This window comes from Siphateles boraxobius, unplaced genomic scaffold, assembly GCF_051911475.1.
Source record: "Siphateles boraxobius isolate OS27281-9 unplaced genomic scaffold, OSU_SipBor_1 61, whole genome shotgun sequence".
In the NCBI taxonomy this organism is placed as follows: Eukaryota; Metazoa; Chordata; class Actinopteri; order Cypriniformes; family Leuciscidae; genus Siphateles; species Siphateles boraxobius.
The window spans coordinates 13,305,001-13,323,276 of NW_027509188.1; the positions used below are offsets into that span (position 1 = coordinate 13,305,001).

General features: G+C 41.6%; 1 protein-coding gene and 1 pseudogene across 3 annotated transcripts in view; both read right to left on the reverse strand.

The window, feature by feature from the left end:
* LOC143718563 (uncharacterized) overlaps nucleotides 1-396 on the reverse strand; it is a 185,629-nt pseudogene extending 185,233 nt beyond the window's left edge. Inside the window, exon 1 of the transcript XR_013196440.1 lies at nucleotides 342-396. The product of XR_013196440.1 is annotated as an uncharacterized LOC143718563 (transcript). The remainder of the gene's footprint in view (nucleotides 1-341) is intronic.
* LOC143718338 (uncharacterized) overlaps nucleotides 1-18,276 on the reverse strand; it is a 207,772-nt gene that overhangs the window by 23,311 nt on the left and 166,185 nt on the right. The window contains exon 1 of one of the 2 annotated variants that reach the window (XM_077209420.1): nucleotides 342-403. The exons of the other annotated variant lie outside the window; for it this stretch is intronic. The gene's annotated coding sequence lies outside the window, so the exon portion shown is untranslated. Of the gene's footprint in view, nucleotides 1-341; nucleotides 404-18,276 lie in introns of those variants that run through there. 2 annotated transcript variants of the gene reach the window in all.

Consider the following 18,276-nt stretch of genomic DNA (forward strand, 5'->3'; position numbering starts at 1 on the left):
TTACACTGGAGAACTGCAGGAGTCGTCAGCGTGATTCGGTGATTCGAGCGATTACAAACTCTGAATCATTTAATTCATTTGAATCTGAACCGATTTCGAAAAGCTCCGTTTCTCTATTAGTACTTACCAGAGAGCAAACAGCGTGTTTATGATGAACCGATTCACAATATAGGGAGTGAAATGAGACGCAGCTTTTCTGTTACTCACATGTGGAGGCGCTTCACTCATAAAGCAACTGTTCATTAATATTATATTCAAAAGTAATTAATTTCAAAGTTTTCTATATAATCGTCTGAACGGGCTGTATTGATTCAAACACGTTAAATGACAAAAATACAAACCTTTCTTCTGCAGAATCACAGATGCAGGAGTGCGGCGCAGACTTATGACGTCATGTGTCCCCACACCAAAATAAAAGTCCCGTTCACACGAAATAGAAATCCACATACAGAAAACTTAACAAAAATTATAAGATAAAGGATTAATTCAAATGATAAATCAGATTACCAAAGATATCAATACCACTGAGATTATTTCAAAAGATTCTGGCTTATATCTAAATATAATTGAACCAAATACTAAGCATGTGTGGTATAATGATGAAAATTCAATGAATAATGTGAAGTATTCATATTACAAATGATCGGAAGCAACTTTTTCAAACTCACTAAGAATTTGTATTTAAAAATTAAGTTTGTGGTGCAGAGAAAGATCTACTGTTTAATTTATCAACTTAAACCTAATCCTTATCATGACATATATTTCAATATTATTTCATCTCAGTTTCTCCACAGAATATAAGAGCAATAAATAAAATTAAATGTCACCTTTGTTTTGTTAAAATGCATTATATTAAAATAGCCGTGACTGTAAACGATTACACTGATGATGGGTTTAAAACTATTGATTTTGACTGTCAGAAAGGAAAATGAGGACATACTCTTTTATACAAGGTAAAATTATATTGCCTGTGATAAGCATTTGTAATAGCGTTGTCATTGTCCTGAAAACACTAGTCCACGTTGTTATTAAATATTATTGGAGTTGTATAAGCTAGCTGCACGTAAAAGTAGGCTATGTAGTTACACTGGTCATAAATGAGTCCACGCTTCATACTGATGTTCACAATCACATTTATTCTTCTCTGAAGTATCATGAAACACCGTGAAAACTAGAAGATAAACAAAACAGTTTCAATCACAAAGCACCCAAAGCAACATTCATATACTCTTATTTCTTATACAGACCAATACAATGCGTCTTACATTTTCTTGTAATCAAAATTTAACAGTGCTTAATAAGATAGCTCGTAATTATTACCGTGTTCGCCTGGTAGACCAGCTGTAGAATAATAGACGGGAGCTTAAAAGTTCGCTGTTTTCACCCGCGACTCTCTTCTCACACGCGCTACTCTTAATACTTCCGGGGTTAAACATGTGACTATTAATAAACAACTTTTCTCTTGGTCATAAATTTAACAAGAGCAAGGTAAAAAACAGCTTTAAGTCACACTATTACTCAGAATTACTATAAACAAGACACATTATAAATTGCATTACAAAATGACTTTATCGTCTTACAAGGTTGCGCATTAACAACTTCCGGTGTAGTCATGGAAACGCGTCTACACTGAACTCAGCGTCAGCTACAGGCTACACCGACCAAAATAATAACAACAACATAGGCTAATATAATTATAAGTATGAATAGCAGCTGTTGTCTTAAACAGCAATCAGAGTTAGTTTAATCATACATACCGAATTCCATAATTTTCATGACTCATGTTGTATTACAAGATTGTTGTATCAGTTACTTGTAATTCAGCATTCTTATTTCCGAAACTGGAAATTACTATAACTATACTATATACTATACTATAAAGCTAAGTGTGAGTATTTTATGCCATGTGAGAACCAATGCACTTTTCTTTCTTGACAGATTTGCAACCTATAACCACCTGATGGCCTTCTGGGAACTGATTGAACCGGCAACGCACAGAATGATTCGTGTCACCAACTCCAAAGTCACCAGGGAGGCTGGAAACACTCGGGCACTTCCTGCAATAGATGAGTTCTTCCTGTTCATGATGCATCTTGCTTTGGGCCTCAAGCAAAAGGACCTTGGTCATCGCTTCCATGTACATCAGGCCACTGTGAGCCGCATCGTAACAACCTGGGCCAACTTCCTGTACTTTGTCCTGGGGTCAGTGTGCATTTGGATGCCGAAAGAGAGAGTACGAGCCCATCTGCCAGAGGAATTTCATCTTTTCCGAGACACACAGGTTATCCAGGATTGTACTGAGATCCGCTGCCAAACACCTTCCTCTTTGCTATTACAATGTGAGGTTTTTTCAAACTATAAGTCTCACTGCACATTCAAGGCTTTAATAGGAATGGCACCTCATGGTGCAATAACATTTGTGTCTGGACTCTATGCAGGGTTATCTCTCTATTAGTGACCGGGAGTTGTTCAAACAGTCAGGGATCATTAACCTTCTTACCCCTGACATGGCCATCATGGTGGACAAGGGCTTCTTAATTGACAGCCTAGTGCCATGCAAAATTCACCGGCCTGTTTTCCTGACCAAGGGAAAACAAATGTTATCTCATGAAGTGACACACACTCAGTCTGTGGTCAGGCTCAGGGTACACGTTGAACGTCTTATCCGTCGAGTGTTTGACTCAGTCATCCCCTTGTCCATTTCTGGTAGCATAAACTAACTGTTTACAGTGGCATGTTTGCTTGTGAACTACCAATGTGGACCACTTATCAAGGCATGGAGCCACTGAGTCTAAAAACCCTCATCCTTGTTAAAGGGATAGTTCACCCAAAAATGAAAATTATGTCAGTAGTTACTCACCCTCATGTTGTTCAACCCCGTAAGACCTTCGTTCAATTCGTGTTCCAAAGATGAACGAAGGTCTTACGGGGTTGGAACAAAATGAGGGAGAGTAATTTACTGACAGAATTTACATTTTTGGGTGAACTATCCCTTTAATGTGCTAAGGTTTGTCACCTGTAAATATTGTACATATACTTTTGTAAAAACTATGGATTTCACACTCTCTTCAGTATTCATAACTCTGATCAACAGACAAAACTAAGACAGTGTTTCCTTGTACATTTTTTATTATAATTTCATAATGCATAACATATGTATTCATTAATTAACTATACAAATCTAAATATTTAGTATATATGTACATGTGTAATGTTAAATAAGATAGGTATATATATTGTATAAATATAGTATGTGTGTGTATATATATATGAGTATATTGTGTATATATGTAAATATTGTTTATAGTGTAAATAAATAATAATACAATAAATATAATGCTGTATATAATAATATCAATATAATTGAACGGACCACCAGTGGTACGTGGCCACACTGTAACAATTAACACACAGTCATTAATTAAAACAACATTTGTACAATTGTAGAAATTGAGAAATACTTCACTGTTATCTAAAAATGACTTAAACACGCAAACACTTCAGTATGTAGTGGTAAAAAAAAACAGATCTGCTCGGTTTCTAATGGTGTGCATTACATAAATATTTTTGTATATACGCTCAACAAGCATGTCCTCCTGCGCACATACAACAAAATCACACCACTCGAAACCTGTTAGGAGGATCTGACCTTGCACTTGCCAGTAATACTTGTGCTGCCTCCTAAGCTGCAAAGAACCATCTGACATTTTGAGGTAGGGACAGTCAACATAACTCTGGATGTTAGGGCATTTTATTTCCAGCAGGCCAAATGGTGGGTTGTCAGAAGGATCGAAAACGACTCCATCGGGAGAGCATCCCAGCCATGGAGCATCAGGGTGTATAATGAACCCGCAGGGTGAATAATTCACATTTTTTAAACTGCAGTACTTTGTCACAGCAACTGGCTCCATATCGATTCCTCTCCTCATGTCCTTTGTCATGACAGTCCCCCGCAAAATTCTGTGTGCCAGATTTTCAGCAGATGTATGACAGCGAACATGGCATGCCTCGTGAAAGCGTGTAGATGTGACTCGCATCTTTCTCAGTCGATGCCATTCCTGGCATGAGCTCTGTTCCCGTGTTGCAGCTTCAACCCTGTGGGCCATGTCGAATGACACCTGTAGCGATTTCATATATACATGTTCCTCCTCTGATAACACATAAGAGCATGTGGTTGGCTCAAGCCTATAGCTTTGGATGGGAATAGAAGGTTGGGCAGGGGCGTCTGGATGTTGATGATTTCCCACATTTCTGGTGGTTTTAGCTGAAATGACAGCACACTCCCTGCCTGGACAGCCCCAAAAGCTGACTGAACTAATGGGACTTCTGCTGACATGCCCATGGTGGTCACTAGAGGTGCAAGCAAAGGGGGAAAGTCCTTTTATACCTCTGTCACTCTCATTGTGGCTAGATCTGGCATTTCCCCATCCAGTGCTTTATAGAGAGAACTTCTGAAAAAGTTAAAGTGAAAAAAACGTTTTTACAAAAACTGCAGCGTACATATTAAACACAAAAACTGAAGGTAATGTAATCTCACCTCACACAAACAGCGGTTGAATTCTGGGGTTTGCGGACCTCCATGTCTCCCACCGGACCTGGCCTAACACCCTGACAGCAAAGACACATTTTGACATGGCATCACAATAGCTACATGTGCAATTCACATGACAGACAGATGACTTACCAAGGTCCTTGGTTTATGCCAGATCTGCTCAGTGTCTGTGCAACTGTGCACTGGGGTAAACCATGACAGGTTTCGAGTGTTTTAACACCATCTAGGGAGAAATAGAAGCTCAGATGACAAATACCTCTCAAGAGCTAAACTGTTAACAAGAGGAAAATATAACTAATAAAAGCATACAGTTTATTCTAGATGAAAGGCACATATGTTAAAATGTAGGCCTACCCATTCACGTCCATAAACAGTAGACCGAGACTAAGCCATATACATTTAGACAATGTTACTTATCAGCATATATGGGCAACTTATCAGCAGGCCTACCCATTACCCTAACATTGACCCTAGTCACCCTACTCTCAATTTGTGTGGCTTTTCATTTTTCCTCATGGATCTATGACAGACTGCCCTCACGCTGCCCTCTCCTGTCACCTCGTCTTTCATTGACACTGTTAGGGAGAAAGATGAACATACATTTTGAAATGGTTTTATTTAGTAAAAAATGTCAAAATTTGTAAAAAAAAAAAAATATATATATATATATATATATTACTCAAAAAATGAGATGCCTACTCTCAGATAAATGAGGCCTATGATTAATTAGAGGCAAAAAGAAATCTAAAACCAGTCCATATTCAAAGAGAACAAGTTGACAAAAAGATTGAATCCAATATTGGGTGCTAATATAGCATAACAAGTGATTTATAAGCAATTTTTTGTAGGCCGGTCATTTTTGACCGGGAACACCACAAGTGTAACAAGGTGATAAACCCCCCCACCCAAAAAGGTAGGGGAGAGCGAGGCACAGCGTAACGCTTTTTGACTTTCAAGTATTTATTTTTCCCCACATTATTCCCACGTCTAGAACAATTATGTGGTTTTGTTTTATTAATACAGTGTTTACTTTTTTCTTGATATACCCCAAAAGAATGGAAGTGAAATGTGACAACATGCCCCATAGGTGGGGCACATTGTAACATGACCATATGACAGCTTAAAATATTATTTGATCTAATAAAAAATATATACAAGTTAAACCAAAATATTTTCTCAATAAAATACAATTATTAACTTTTTTAATGTATCAAATTTGTCTAAATTTAAATAAACAAAAAATAGAGATGAAAAATTAACATTAGTAAGAAAAATAATTTTGCAATGGTTAAATAAATGTTCAGTGATATCTTCTGAATTTCAAAGATTTCTGAATTTTAGCGCATTTTTTTTCTCTATATAGTGTTGATATGGCAACTAGTAAATACACTAAGTTTCGTCCATAGACAGTAAAAGAGGTTTCGTCAAGCTGGCATATGTGGAAGTATTTAAAACAAGTGTGTTACAACAAGCCCCACGTTACCTTGTGCCCCGCTCTCCCCCTACGAAAATTGTCAAATTTTCATTTCAGTTGAATTTTTCTCAAAAACATTTGAGAAGTACTTATAACGTGACCCTCTGTGAACAAAGTCACTAAGTTTCAGTCCAATGCGATAACATTAAATAATTGAAATTTTCTCTGGATCAAAATGACCCGAACACAACCTGAGGGGTTAATATAGTAAGTACGTTAGCTACTTACCCTCATAGTTGTCGATATAGCTGCCGATGTACATTTTAAATCCTTTTTCCCGCTTGCTGTTGGGAGCAGCACATGATTTTTTTACGAGTCGGTCTACATCATTTACCGTCAGACGAGGTAAGTCCTGAAGACAAGGACTATAAAAGAGAGCCATATCTGTCTGTGTATAAACAGGAAGTTGATAGCCTAGTACACGCGAACCCGGAACTGTGACGTGCATAGAGCCTATTACAGACCTCATTTAAATATTTAGCAGGATCAGTTATTGTCCAGATACAGAGACACTCGATGAACAAATGTAAACGCGTCCTGATTGACTGACGATCCGATCCTTGATCCCTCCAGAGTATTTCTGATAACAAGAGTAAATTCTGCTCTCCTATGCACTCAGACGGGATATTTATGAAGCTATATGTGTGTGTGTGTGTGTGTGTGTGTGTGTGTGTGTGTGTGTGTGTGTGTGTGTGTGTGTGTGTGTGTGTGTGTGGTGTTATTTTTAGAGAATTTTATTTTTTTAAATAGTTTTATTTATTGGATTGTGGTCAGTTGTTCCCTTGACGGCTCTCTCTGTGATCTGGTCACGTCAAACATGAAACTTGTAGTTTGTTTTTAGTCAAAAGCTTGAAGTTTGTCAAGCTAACATTTCAAATGAGTTAAACTACAAGCCTTGAAGGAGCTCGCTACATAAAAATGTCTACGCACTATTACTAGCCACTATAGCCAGACCGATAAACCAACACAGACCGGAAGTTAACTTCGGGCCAGGACTGAAAACTTCAATAATGCCGAGACTTACTCACAAATATCTTTATCTCACAAAGTTGCAAATCAAGCAGTTCAAGTCAAACATCATGCATACGTAGCACTTTTATTTAAATAGGAAAGAAAATAAGAAATATTCTCAAAAGAGAACTCTTCACAAACAATTCAAATAAAGACAAATATTTTAACACCACAACAGAATGAACTACATACTATCATCAGCCTTGAAGAGTAAAGCTCTGTAGGAGAGGAAACAAACACACAATAAAACCCAAATACACACACACAAAATAGACATTTAATCACTTCAAGAGCAAATAAATTCAACTAAATCTATTTACTCGCCCTAATACAGCCAACACTAAACACTCAATTTCTCACATCTCTGGTGTGTCTCAGATCTCTACACAAGGCTTATAAGTAACGTATTAAACACACACACAAAAATCCCATACACAGAAAACAATAATAAGACGGCTATTCGTAGGAAGCTCAAATGTTCTGCGTAACATGAGAATGATCCTCATCGGTTCTTGAGGCAAACTCGTGTTACGCAGCGCGCTTTAGCTTCAGCAAGAACAAATCATGTGATCCCATGACTGTTTTTATTCATTTGTAGGGGAGTTTGTCAGCCACTGTTTTTCCTTTGGCTCTATATTAATGCAATAATCCAGTGTTTATTATCGGTTGATTAGACTAAGGCTACGTTTACACATAGCCGGGTATTTAGAGAAACGAATATTCCGCGATACGCCGCGAGCGAGTATTTACCACGAGCGCCATCATAACTATGCCAAACCTATGGGTGGCAGTGTAGGGAGAAGGATAAAGCCATGCAAGCCAATCAGAATCCTCCGAATCGACAGGAGAGAACCTAAAACCCCGTTTCTCCCAGTTGACACGGCAACACATAACCGGCATTTTCAGAAATCTCCACTTTGGCCGGAGTTTTTAGAAATAATCGTTTTGTGATGTGCTGCTTTCAGTGAATCTCGTTTAAGGATTGATCAATTTTTGGTGTGACTTGTTTATGTGTGAGTGTGTGGAAACTTTCAGCCATTTTCCACTGTGGAGGACAAAGGATTTAAAACTTTTGCCAATGCCTTAAACCCCACGTATGTTCTCCCCAGTAGAGAAACCGTGTCCCACACAATTATTCCAGGACTATATATGACCGCTGGACATCCAGAACCACATGCTCATACATGTCCATCACTTGTCTCGTTATTGAAAACACAGAGAAGCTGAAAGCACCAACGCCACACAGGAGTGAGCTAACAGCTGGACTCAACGCTTCAGTAGTAAATCAGCTCATCACGATACCATACCATATTCATTCTCTCAGACAGCGATACCATATTTCCCAAAATTCTGCGGTGCGATTCGATTCAGGGCTGTATCAATTGATTTAGGTAACTTTACTCAGGTAACTTACAAAAGTAAAGTTCATTGAAAGTATGTTTTTTATATATATGAAAAGGTTTTTTTTTTTTTTTTACCTCCACATTTCATGTTTCAGAGTTAAACAAAACCAAGTAATTGCTATGACACACAATAAAACCCTTGTAACGTTAATCTCCTCTGCTGGCATAGACGCCTGACTAACTGTGTTGTGATTACGACCACGAACAGCCTATTCACCCCACTGACCACGAACAGCCTATTCACCCCCCTGACCACGCCCACTGACCACGAACAGCCTATTCACCCCCCTGACCACGCCCACTGACCACGAACAGCCTATTCACCCCCCTGACCACGCCCACTGACCACGAACAGCCTATTCACCCCCCTGACCACGCCCACTGACCACGAACAGCCTATTCACCCCCCTTACCAAAAACAGCATCCCACCTGTAACTTATTCGACTGGACCTCTGTAGGCTGTCCGTGGTCAATGCATTAATAGGTCATAATTCATATTTGTTAATGTTTTATTGCATAAATCATAGATTACAGTGCACAGGGAATACAATCAAACATTTTAGGGTAATTTACAGCTCACAATTATGCATAATTAGCCTAAAAAGGACATGTCCACAGATAGCCTATAGGAACCCTGTAGAATAAGTTACAGGTGGGCATTTCTTGTAATAACCACAGGAATGGCCCACCTGTAACTTATTTGACTGGACTTCTGTATGCTGTCCGTGGTCAATGCATTAATAGGTCATACTTCATATTTACAGTGGTTTTATTAGGTAAAAACGACTGTGCACCACACAGGGGACACGATACAACACACTGATGTACATTAAAGCTATTAATTATGTATAATTAGCCTAAAAATGGACTGTCCACGAACAGCCTATTTGGACCTTGTTGAATAAGTTACAGGTGGGCAAAGTAAGGGCCCACCTGTAACTTATTTGACGGGGTCCAAATAGCCTGTCTGTGGTCAATGCATTAATAGGTCATAATTCATATTTACGGTGGTTTTATTAGGTAAAACCTCCTGTACCTCACACAAGGGACAGAATACAACACAGAAATGTGCATTACAGCCAATAATTATGTATTATTGGCCTAAAAATGAACTGTCCACAGACAGCCTATTTGGACCCAGTCCAATAAGTTACAGGTGGTATGTTTTGATGAAATAGATGAGACAGACAAAACCATTTTAAAATTTTATTGTTCAATCATGATTATTAAAACATTGATTTTCCATTATTTATAATAATTTAATAGACATGTTAAACAACATTAAGATATTTATAAACAGGAAATTAAAATATTAAACAGAACATTATGATATATATAAACAGAACATTAAGAAATTTCTAAACAAACAATTTTCTTATAAATTGCATAAAACTACGGCATAAATAATCTATGGCATAAAACAACTATATACAACATAATTTATATTATAAAAAAATCAGAGTTCAAGCAGGTCCGCCAGGTCAATGGTGGACAGGTCTGAAAAAGGGAAAGAAAGAAAAACAATGAAAAAAATAAATAAAACAACAACAAAACTTGGTTTCATGCATGTAAACTTATCACCTATTACTTACCTTGCAGACTTGCAGGATTGTGGTCATCCTCTGCCACCTGCTTGAATAAATCATCTAAGAAGAACAAGAAAAAGTTATTTTTTTTTCTTAATTTCCTGTTCATGGAAAAAACAATACAGCCCAAGTGTAAATAATTGTTCACCTGATACCTACCAATGCTTTGGTCCTCCTGCTGGGCCTCGCTGTCTTAAGGAAACAAGTCTATAATAAAAAAGGTATTAATTTGTTTTTCTTGTATAAACAATATAGCATAATAACATATTGATCAAATAATATCTACCCAGAAGGCTTGGACCACTTTCCATTTCAAAGTTATCTACAATAAACACACACAGAGTCAATAATTTGTTCTCCATCTTGAAAAAAATATATTATATTCCCATTACATAAAACATTCAAAACCTACCCAGCAATTGGAGACACTCCTCCAGAACAGCCAATGGGCTCTCTGGAGGTTGTGGCTGCCCTCCTCCTTCAGGGACATCCAGAGCTGACAGGACTGGATGGTCTGGGTGGTCAGGTTCAGGCTGTAGTGTGCTCAGTTGGTCCACTGCCACCTTCCATTTTAGTTTTTTGATCATTTTTTTCACCTGTTTTCCCTGAAGAGACAGTTTAAAAAAAAACATTTTTAAACGAATTCACAAAAACAAGTATGCTAGTTTGAGATTATACACCCGATGTGTCTAAATTTTATCCGCCCCCGTGCCAGTCACAGCAATATTTGTCTCTCGTCCTTGTTTGTAATTGTATGCTGAGACCTCAGATGGTGTCTGAGATGAATCATCTTTGCGGGGCACAATGGACACGACAGCAGCATCTTTCAGCAGCAGCAAAAATCTGTAGGAATGGAAACAAAGTTAGTTGACTTTGAACTTCTAGAAACATGAAATTACAATGGATACAGTTTAACTACGTACAGTAGAGCTCATAAACATTAGTTATTATTTCATAAATAGTATTATTATAATTGTATATAGTTATTATAATTGCATGATTTTTAATTATCTATTATTAGCCTAAAAATGACATGTCCACAGACAGCCTATCTCAAACTACAAGGTGAAAAAATTGGGTCTCCTGTAGGACTCGAAATGGCCTATCCAACGAGCCCACCCCTGTGTCCGAGGGCGGTCGGGTCCGGGAGTTACGCCCGGCCAAAGGTGCACCTTTTTGGGATTATATCTCGGGAACCCCTGGCTCAATATTCCCCAAACTTTAATCGATCATAGTGCTGGACCGGTCCTTTCGAACGAGCCCACCCCCGAGGTCCAACTCGGCCGGGTCCCCGAGTTATAGTCATTCAAAGTCGGGGGTACCAGCGAACGGCAAGCCTGTAGGGGGCGTCCCCGAGGCCCGTCACTCTAGCGTTCGTGTAAGGGTCCCGCTGGGACCCCCTCACCCGAATTTGACCTCTCTGGGACTTCGCGTTGTCGAGATATGAGCGATTTTCTTCTGAGATCGTGACGTCACCGGCGGCCGCCATTTTGTATCGCGCCCGATGGTTTTCGGCTAATATCAAAAACACCACCAAATTATATAGTTTGTTCAGTTCAACTAGATGGTTCCAACGAGCTCGTGCTCGCCAAATCCGTTGAGTTTTCGCAGATATATATATGCCTTTTTCGCTTTCGGGGCGCTGTATATTGGTCCCCCGGGGGCCCCCGAGGCTGTGGGCAGGTGGACAAAGTGAGGAAGGGCCCACCTGTAACTTATTTGACGGGATCTCTTTAGGCTGTCCGTGGTCAATGCATTAATAGGTCATATTACATAGTTATTCATGTTTTATCACTCAAAACACACAGTACAGTTCACAGGAAAGACAGTCAAGCATGTTGGGGTACTTTAGAGCTCATAACTATGCAAAACTAGCCTTAAAATGACATGTCCACAGACAGCCTATTTGGACAGCCGTGGTCAATGCAGAAGAACCAAGAGGAGCAGAAGCTTCTCTTGGCCATGGAGTCGGGGCGAGTGAACGCCCGTGCAGGCCTCTGCCCAGTTCCGGCGTGTGGAAAGTTCTCCAACCGGCTTGACCGCCACGTCCGTACCCACAGCAAGATCTTGGTTGGGGCACAGGACGACATGCTCCGTTACTGCAAGAGGAGGTCATGCCTGGCCAAGCTGACTGCTCTGAGGGCCTCCGACCTGGCCGTCCGGATGGTTTCTACTCTGGACCTGGAGGGGCACCAGCTGCTGGAAGAAGATCCATCGGACTCTCGAGACCCACTGGAACTGTAGGAGGAGGAGTGCGACAAGGTGGGCTGCGTCAAGGCAAAAGAGCTCCTGAGAACACAGGTGCCCGACCTGAACAGGTCGATACGCTCAGCGAGACTCTTCGAATGGTCACCAGGTGGTACCGTATTTTGAAGAGGAGGTCGACCTCCTTGGGCTCGGCCTGAATTGGGCAGGTGGCCCAAAGGATCCTCTCCTCTCTCTGCCCGGATGAAGAGGAAGACGCCCCAGCGGTCTTCCCCCGAGGTGCCCTGTGAGACCGAGCGGCCCCCTGCCTTGCCCGACACCAGCGAGGAGAAGCCCGACAACAACGAGGGGAAGGCTTCCACCAGTCAGCAGCCGCTGGAAGAGGAAGACCAACCCCATTACCCCGACCACATGGCCGTGCTGAGTGAGTGTGGCGCTTATATCTTTTTTTTCTTTTAAGTTGTGTCCGTTCTAACCAACTATTTGCTCTTCCTCTTTTCTCTCCCTTTTTTTCTTTCTTTTTTGCATGCGAAATCGTGGAGGAGTACAGGTGACGCAGGGAAGGCCCAGACCCTGGCACCAAACTTAAAGAGAACGTGGGCTGTCAGGTCTACCGGATAAAAAAGTTTTTGGCAGCCATGTCGAGGGGAAAGACATACCTGGCCGACTTCCGCTTCCTCAAGGACACTGCCAGGATACACAGGTGAGTTACTTTTCTTCCGTTGTTGGCTCAGTTTGAAAATGATCTATCGCCTCTGTAACCGTTTTGTCTTCTTGCAGTTGGGTCAGCTCCCTCCGACAGGCAAAAATGACTGTGACTACTATTCAGCACTACGTGCTGCATGTCGGCTGCTTCGTCCGGTTCCTCTCAGAAACTCCTCCGCCGTCTTGCCGCCTGCCGCCGGTCGGCCTTCGCAGGGAGATGGGGAGCCTGAGGAATTCGCTGAAGTGGGGCGTGGCCGTCCACCAGACCGCGGTCAAGGAGGGCAAAGAGAAGAATGTAATCTCCAAGGCCACCATTTTGAGGTGCCAGGAGCAGGCAGCCAAGGCCATCCCCGAGCTATTGAGTAAGTTGTCTTTTACCCTCTCCCCGACTCAAGGTACTCACCTGTTGCCGAGCGAACGTTTGAACCTTGACGTTGTGCTTCACTCCCGCCTGTAGCCCTCCTGGAGAAGGACCCGTGCCAGAAGACGCTGTGGCGGTTCTACGGGCACTTTGCGGCGCTGCTGTCCTCCGTCTACGGCCACAGAGGGGGTGTTTTTCAAAACATTACCATGCAGGAGGTTCTGGGGGCACGCAAATCCACCTCAGAGAAGGCCTACCTCAACAATGTGAGCATCAATGTGAATTTGTTTGTTGCCTCTCCTGAGTGACACTGACTCCATGTGCGTTTTTTCCTGGTGTGTCCACAGGTCGCACATCACAAGACGAACATGGCGTTTGGTGCGGCCCAGATCGTCCTAACAGAGGAGGAGTTCGGGTGGGTGCAGCGGTTCCTCCGGGTTAAGGACCAGCTGCCGGGCGGGCCCGTGGCCAATTACCTTTTTTTTTCTTTGACGGCCAATGCCTGCAAGAATCTTAACAACTATTTCCATCGCAAGTCATGTAAGTGTTTCGGCGCTCAGGCACATATTTCGGGGGTCTTTTGGGTGGCATTGGTTTTTACTTTTTACTTTTTTAAAATTCACCCACTCCAATGACGACCGGGTGAAGCTCTCCAAGTTTATGTGCCATGACACACGGACGGCGGACAAATTCTATGTCACGAACTTGACCGCAGGCTCTTTGAAGCTGCCCTGGAGGGTCTGGAAACGAGCCCGTCGAAGGAGCCGACCTCGGGAAAGCGCAAGCGGCCTGCCAAGGGGAAGGGGAACCAACCCCGAAAGAGATCTCCAAAGTCCCCAGACGAGGAACTCATGTCGGGCAGCACCACTCCAGAGGGGACTCGCCCAGATTTCCAGGAGTCTGGGACGTCCAGTCCTGAGTCCAGTGAGGTAAGTTGGCATCCTTTGACTGCAGTGAACCTCACGTGTTATAACTGTTTCCGACATCATGACCGATTGCTCACCATGTCTTTGTGTATATATATTTGTTTTACCTTACACAGCGTGACGAGGAGGCCTCGGAGAAGGGCGAGTCAGAAGGAGGAGCGGCGGGACCCCAAGACGAGGCCTCGGAGAAGGGCGAGTCAGAAGGAGGAGCGGCGGGACCCCAAGACGAGGCCTCGGAGAAGGGCGAGTCAGAAGGAGGAGCGGCGGGACCCCAAGACGAGGAGGAGCCACGGGAAGGGTGCACCACCCCCAAAAAGTACCCAGTTCGAAGAGGCAAGCCGCAGGTGGTGCTGACTCCCTTAAAGTCATCCTCATTTTTATATAGCGCTTTTAACAATGTAGATTGTTTCAAAGCAGCTTTACAGAGATAAACATATAATTTAAGGTAACAGAGATTGGTTTGGTTTTATAGTGGCTCTTGAAAAATGTTTTTTCCAGCTAAAGTTAGTTTTGATTGATTCACTTCCGTCTAAATGATCATTTGTTATTAAATTAGGGGCCGCTAAGACGACACCGTTCTCTCTAAACAGACTTTAAACGTGAACCTGTGATAGACGCTGATGGCGTTCACATGCGCATTAAGAATTTATTCTATAGTTATGTGAGTTTAAATATATGTGCGCAGGTTTGTAATTCCTTACAAACCATGCCTAAACAAACTACTTGTCTATAAATTTTGATGCAGAATTTTTATTTTATCTTATCACTTTGGGTAGGTACGCGAACTGAAAAATTCCACAACGCTTTATCTGTAGAGTGGTATAGGGATCCTCCATAGGGAGAGGCTAGTTGGCACTTCAGCACTGCATTGTCATCGGGTCCAGGCGAAAGTCCTTCGTCAGATCTGGAAACGGCCTGGATCCGGCAGGCTGCGGGAAAACCTCGGGATAAACAAAGACACTAAAATTAGCGTAGATGCCATTCTTCTTATGATGTAACGAGTACATCAGGATATGAGGGAAGTGTTCCCAGTTCCTGCTGACCTAATCTAAGCAGCCTAATATTGAATTATAGAAGTCTATAGAGTGTTATGTGAATGCTAGGTCAAAGAGATGTGTTTTTAGTCTAGCTTTGAACTGTCAGACTGTGTCTGCTTCCCGGACAATGTTAGGAAGATTGTTCCAAAGTTTTGGTGCTAAATAGGAAAAGGATCTACCGCCAGCAGTCGATTTAGATATTCTAGGTATTATCAACTGGCCGGAGTTTTGAGATCGCAATAGACGTGAAGGACTATAATGCGTTAAGAGCTCGCTCAAGTACTGGGGAGCTAAACCATTTAGTGCTTTGTAAGTAATCAGCAATATTTTAAAATTTATACGATGTTTAATAGGGAGCCAATGCAGGGTTGACAGAACCGGGCTAATATGGTCGTACTTCCTGGTTCTGGTAAGAACTCTAGCTGCTGCGTTTTGAACTAGCTGTAGTTTGTTTATTAAGCGTGCAGGGCAACCACCCAGTAGAGCATTACAATAATCTAGCCTTGATGTCATGAACGCATGAACTAGTTGTTCCGCATTTGTCAATGAAAGCATATGACGTAATTTAGATATATTTTTAAGATGGAAAAATGCGGTTTTACAGACACTAGACACGTGACTTTCAAATGAAAGATTGGTATCAAAGAGCACACCCAGGTTCCTAACTGATGACGAAGGCTTAACAGAGCAGCCATCAAGTGTTAGCCGGTATTCTAGGTTATTACGTGTGGAAGTTTTTTGTCCAATAATTATTGTATAATTATCCAATAATTATTGTATAACAATGATTAATTACTGTCCAATTAAATAATTTTTGCAGTCAATACTAATTCTGATACAAAGTCAGCAAATTCTTTGATATATCTTTATGGTTCCCTGGTGGCCTGTATACAGTTGCCAGCAGAATTCTCAAACTTGATTTATCGTTTACATTATATATTTTTACACTAAGCACCAACACTTCAAAAGAAATATATTTTAAACTAGATTTTTTAGTGGTTTTGAAAATATTACTATAAATTACAGCAACACCTCCCCCTTTGCCTTTCAGGCGAGGTTCATGTTTATAACAGTAATCTTGCGGGGTGGACTCATTTAAAGTAATGTAATCGTCTGGTTTTAGCCAGGTTTCTGTCATACACAGCACATCTAGGTTATAATCTGAAATCATATCATTAACTATGAGTGCTTTTGAAGTAAGGGATCGAATATTCAGCAACCCAAGCTTTGTCGTTTGCTCATCTGTATTATATCTATTTTTTATTTGTTGAATATCAATTACATTTTTAACCTTAGATCGGTTTGGACGTTTTTTGGATTTCCAAATTCGGGGAACAGACACAGTCTCTATATGATGATATCTAGGTGAAAGTGCCTCTATGTGATTGGATTTATCTGACCTTGGTGACGCGAGGCCGCTAGCAGATGGTCGGTTTAGCCAGGTTGTCTGCTTCCTGACCTGAGCCCCAGATTGTCATGTTTTGTCTCTAAGACTTTGAGCCAAATTACTAGAGAGAAGAGCAGCACCATCCCAGGAGGGATGAATACCATCTCTTTTCAACAGGTCAGGTTTTGCCCCAAAAACTTTTCCAATTGTCTATGAATTCTGTATTATTTTGCGGACACCACTTAGACAGCCAGCCATTGAGTGATGACAATCTGCTAACTATCTCATCACTCCTGCGAACAGGAAGGGGGCCAGAGCAAATTACAGTGCCTGACATCGTACTTGCGAGTTCAAACACCTCTTTAATATTAATTTTGGTGATCTCCGACTGGCGGAGTCGAACATCATTAGTGCCGACGTGAATAACAATCTTAGAGAATTTACGATTAGCATTAGCCAGCACTTTTAAATTTGCATTGATGTCAGGCGCTCTGGCTCCCGGCAAACATGTGACTATGTTGGTGGTGTCCCTATTTTCACATTCCGTGTAATAGAATCGCCAATTACCAGGGCACAATCAAAAGAATTCTCAGTGGGTTTTTCACTGAGTGGGGCAAATCGATTTGTTGTGGTAATCGGAACGGAAGAGTGGTTTTTTGATCCGCGACTCGAGCGATCCCTCACTGTCACCCATTTGCCTGGCTGCACAGGCAATAATTCAGCCGGAACCGAATCATGTAAAGAGTTCACTATGCTAGGCGCATCCAAAGTAGAATCTAAAGCTCTAGCACACTTACTATCCTCAATTAAAGTTTGGATGCGTGTTTCTAATTCTGATATCTTCTCCGTCAGCCTGACTGTCTCCTTGCATTTATCACAAATAAATCCTATATTGCCGACGGGGAAGGCTATGCTAAACATGTAACATGAAGTGAAGGTGACAATAACAGGACAAGACATTACTCACCGTGTTTGTTGACTGATTCTTACTCACCTGGGCTTTTTATGAACTCAGAGGCACGGGCGCGCGAGAAAAAAAATAAATAAATAACTGAGCGCACGGGTGGCGCGTTAACAGGCTAGCGAGTTACTAGCGTTTTGTTCTAACAATAACGGAAGCTAGCGATGTCAGGTTAATCTGAGATGTTGTCTAAGCTGTATTTAGTAGTATAAACAACTAGAAATGGTAGTAAATGATGGTTCAAAACAGAAAGAAATACAAAGCTAATACTGTCAGGATACAGGCACAGAGGCGGAGGTAAATGAATTCAAACGTGAGTTTATTTACAATGATTCAAGTGACAAGGTGAATAGGAAAGGTTCAGGTGAAGGTGCGGTGACGATCACTACGTGCAGAGCGGATTCCAGGTGAGCAGATCCTCCTTTAGTTAGCTTGGCGTGAGCAGACACTGTTCATTGATACGTCTCCTTTTCTATTTCAGATACAGTAGCGGACACGGAGATCTCGGCGGGAACGTGGGACACTCAGACGAATCTCCAGGACTCGGGGAACACCGGACCAGGCAGGACCTCTGGGAACAGCGGGACAAGGATACAAAGGTGAGCACTTCAAAGGTGAGTATACGTTACGTGGTGGTTTTCAGGTTGACTTGGAGACTTCAGGAGAC